We start from the raw sequence: 4,454 nt of genomic DNA, 5'->3' as shown, positions 1-4,454 counted from the left end.
CAAAAGGCTCAACGTTTCAACAATAGAGTTCATGAAACAAAACAGTAAAACTTAATATCTTAAGCCCACGGCTTCGCTAAATAAGTTCCTTGGTGGAGGTGGGCGGTCGGACGCTATACTCGAGCTCACTGCCGATGAAAAGCGTGCTGGGATATATGCAAATGGTCGTGAATAGTTGATAGAAGGGAAAACCACTTTTTACGGAGGGGATAAGGTGTTTTGTGAGAGTTAACGTTCAATAGCGGTCCCTGACGGTTACCCTGGAGACTTAAACATAGGCCCACCCGGCGATGCTCTGGTTGAACTTGCCCGTGTCTCTACAATTGGGACTACATTACCGATGGGGCCCGCTATCATACTATCCACAAATTTGGCTGAAGCGCCTTGTAGCTTGGCTAGTGTATAGGGGAAGAGGTGGGATAACTGACACTGCCAAAAATATTTAGGTGTGATATGTGTGGAGGAAGATCATAATAAGGAGTTAGCACATTCTACGGTAGTGGAATGCTATAATGCACTACACCAGGGTAGAGATTTCGTATAGTTCCGCAATCTATTTATCGGATATGCACTGCTGCTGTTGAACTCGTAACGCCCTACTTGAGAGCCTTGTACAATGCCCTAAAAAAAGGTATTAGAGGCCGCCAACATTGTATCAAGTGGTAGTAGAGCACAAAGTACTGCACTATTCTATTATGGGTTTACCTTTAGCAATATATCTATGATAGGATCGATAATTCCCTAGAAAGCATGCCACCCCCATAAGCAAATCTACCTTTTCCAATCCCTGATATCTCAGCTGAGACTACCACCTTGCAACGCGAGGGGGTAGGTCGTGATGTTAGATGTGGGTGATTGGCGTTTAAATATTCTGTAGTTTCGGAGATATATCTGTTTGGATAATACACCTATGACACCCTTTACCAGTACACTCAACCATGGGTGAGAGAAAAGGGAAAAAAGACCCCTTCTAAACTTATCTGCCAGTATCATGAACGCTTGTTCCTTGGTATAGTGTTCGTGTTGCCCCAAGTACTCTGAACACAAGAAACGAACGCGGGGTCGCAGGTTGTTGTAGGCGAATGTTTTATGATATGTTGTTGTTCTCCATTACCCTGGTACAGGTATCCCGTGGTTCCTCATCCGCCGGAGAGGGGTCGATACTGGGATGATATTAAAGTTTTCAAACGTAACTTATCCTACAGCTAGTAAAACGACATGGGGTCTTGTGTCGGTGTATGTCGGTCTCCCCTCTAGAAGTCGGGGAGTGCAGACTAGTGGACAAAGCCAAGCCAATCACTTTAAAATCGCCTTAAGGGTCAGATAAAGAAATCGTGTGGTGGATAGGGCATTCTCTGCATTTTTGACGATATCACGTGAATCCTGGTTATCGGATAGGGTGATCTCGGTAAACTCTACTCTGTCTGGTCCCCACCTCCGGGAAAATAATCGTACCCTTCGAAAGTAATTTTTGCTACCCTACTTTGATGAATTTATGATACAAGTAAGTATCAGTATGGCAACCTAAGTGGCCGATAACGCAAAGGCGAATTTTTGCTCACAAGCTACAGCCAGTTGTCAGAAGTGTTTATGAAATGCTTAGAAAGCTACCTCACCAAAAATGTCAGATCACCGTGACCCCAACTGTGATCACAACCGTTACAGTGAAAATCACAAACCCCCTATGGGCAGCGTAACACTCTTCAATTACCTTCCTAGCCTCCTTTAATTATGGTTTACCAATCTGGATATGCAAACTCTCCTACACCAAAAAAAAAAAATTAATACCAGAAACTCATTGAAGAGAATTGACCAATGTGGAAGAAGGAATGATAATTGCCTTTTTCTACTGCCTCCAGAATATTGCCCTTGTTGCTCAATTTATTGGACAGCCATGGACAACAATTAAAAGATTCCTTGCCTGTGTATATGAGCCCCAATTCCTGGAGAACCTTCCTCACCCCAGTTACACCCCTGTTCTCAACTATCAGCAGTGTTGTACAATTATCCAGGCTACTAAATCTAACTGGAAAATGACTAGGTCTGCTTTCAGGGATAAATATGCACTGGGTATTTCACTTTCTACTGGTTTGTGCTCTAGTCTACATGAGTAATAGGACATGATTCTCTAACAGATTCATAGCAGATAGAGTACTCAAAGAGACCAACATCAAGAAATGGCTAACTAGATCAAGACCTAAGCTCAAGCCTGAGCATGTTGCTAAGAGATTTAAGTAGGCTACAGCTTATAAGGATTGGACTGTTGAGAATTTTCAGAGAGTTATTTAGAGTGATAAGTGCAGTGTGGAGAAATCCAAAAATCCAAGAATACAATAGGTTTTTAGAGAACCTGGAGAGAAGTAGCTAGATGATTGCATCCACCCAAAGGAGAAAGATAAGGGAATTTCCCTTATGGTTTGGAGGTGCTTTTGGGGGAAGGAACAAGGCCCTTTAGTTTCTATTACTTAAAATGTCAATAAGATCAGGTATGTTGGACTCTTAAGAAGACATTTTTTTCCTGTTATTCATCAAATGATTTCTTTTAGTATGCAAGATATTCTTTTTCAGCATGATAATTCACCTGTTTACAAGGCTTACAGTGTAATGGACTGATTGGAGAAAAACTTTATTGAATTTGAAGAACATCTTCCCTATCCCCCTGATTTAAATCGTATTGAGCATGTACGGATTGAACTTAAAAAGTGCTTGTATTAGCAGTATCCAAAGATTGGAGATACCTCAGGTGAAAAGAACACTGTTAAAAGGAAGCTTGCTGTAACATTCCTAAACTCTTGTTAGTATATAGCGATGGGCAACAATACCTTACTTATATCTATCTCCTCCTCGATAGTTCTTATGCCTATTAGCCTACTTTACCAAAACTTGATTAGGTAATACCTATTGTCATGAACATATAAGATATTGCCCTTAGGCTCGTAAAAAATGTAGAGGATAAAGAGCATGAAGGTATTTTATTTTATAAAGTACTAAGTAAGGAAATTACTTAGAATAAAGCATGAAGAGCCTATCTTCCTCAGTCCTACTAACCTCCTTATATAGTACTCTCCTTGCCAACCCTAACCCTGATGACTCATCACTATGAGTCATGTAAACTCTTATAAACAAGTCATATGACCTGAGTTAGTCATATGCATAAAACTCATGACTCATAATCAAGTCATGTGCAAAACATAACAAATCATAATATAAACAAGTCATATGACTTGAGTGAGTCATATGCATGAAACCCATAACTCATAATCAAGTCATGTATAAAATCCTGTCATATATGTAACACCTGCACATGTATCGCCATTAGTTTGAAAGACAGTTCCTGAGTAGTTTTTTTGAGAAATTGTGGAAATCAATGCCTAATAGGATAGCTGCTGTTTTAGAAGCAAGAGGAGGTTATACAAAGTACTAGCTAGTATTATTTCAATTTAACTTATTTATTATCATTGGGGTACTGTTGATCGTAGTTATTTGTTAGTTTGTTTGTTTATTCGTTGGTACATGAGCGCTCATGGTTGACACTGCCACCTCACTACCTTACCATTAATGGCGCAATTGGTAATTAAACATGACTCGGATCACTAACACTTCTGCTGACTGGCTGTAGTTCCCGGTAACCAATACCGCTGATTGGCATAATAAGAAGGAGGTTCTTCTAGCCCTCCTGTGAAGGCTACTACTGTGTTTTCTGTGAGAAAAACGTACTAATAAGAGAGGAGGAAATTGTGTATTTTGATAAATTGAGTGGGATTCAAATTCTGGGCTATTCACAAAGGCAGAAGATTGATTGTCCAGGTTCGCATATCTTTCTAACTACATGACCAGGTCCTTCTTAATAGGATCTGTTTCCTCCAGTATCAAGTCCATGTGGGTGAAAATTTTCACTCCCAACAAAGGGAGAGAAATATTTTCTCCCGCAAAAAGAAAAGATTTTTACCAGAAAGGGGCAGAGAGTTTCAAAGGAATGAATGAAACAATAGCTTGGAGATATCCTGATCTCCTAACTTCGCAATAATAAAACATGCAAGGAGACTACCAAGTGTTTGAAAGATAACTGAGGTGACGGGGACCAAGAATCCAACATTTTCGTTCAGTAAACTCCCGTCGATATAAGTCTTCGGATGTGGTGAGAATTATTGACACTGGGGAGCACCCTGGAGTTATCGTCTGCACAAGTGACCACACTACGAAGTAAAGTCAGTAACGGGGTAGGCCACGATATGGCAAGCCAGGGAAACTTGCCTGTAGTATACCCTGACTTTCAAACGACGACAATACCACTACCTATTTACTTATGATGTTCTTTGTTCCTAAAAAATCGATTTTACTCGGTCCGCAACTCCATACTCTACTGTATGAAGATCAGCAAGCCTCGTACGCATTCCTGGAAAACAGATCCCAAACCCCCCCCGGTAATATGAATTCCCATTAAAATACATTTC

The sequence above is a fragment of the Tuber melanosporum genome (assembly GCF_000151645.1).
Source record: "Tuber melanosporum whole genome shotgun sequence assembly, scaffold_2, strain Mel28".
In the NCBI taxonomy this organism is placed as follows: Eukaryota; Fungi; Ascomycota; class Pezizomycetes; order Pezizales; family Tuberaceae; genus Tuber; species Tuber melanosporum.
This window is presented reverse-complemented; position numbering follows the sequence as displayed.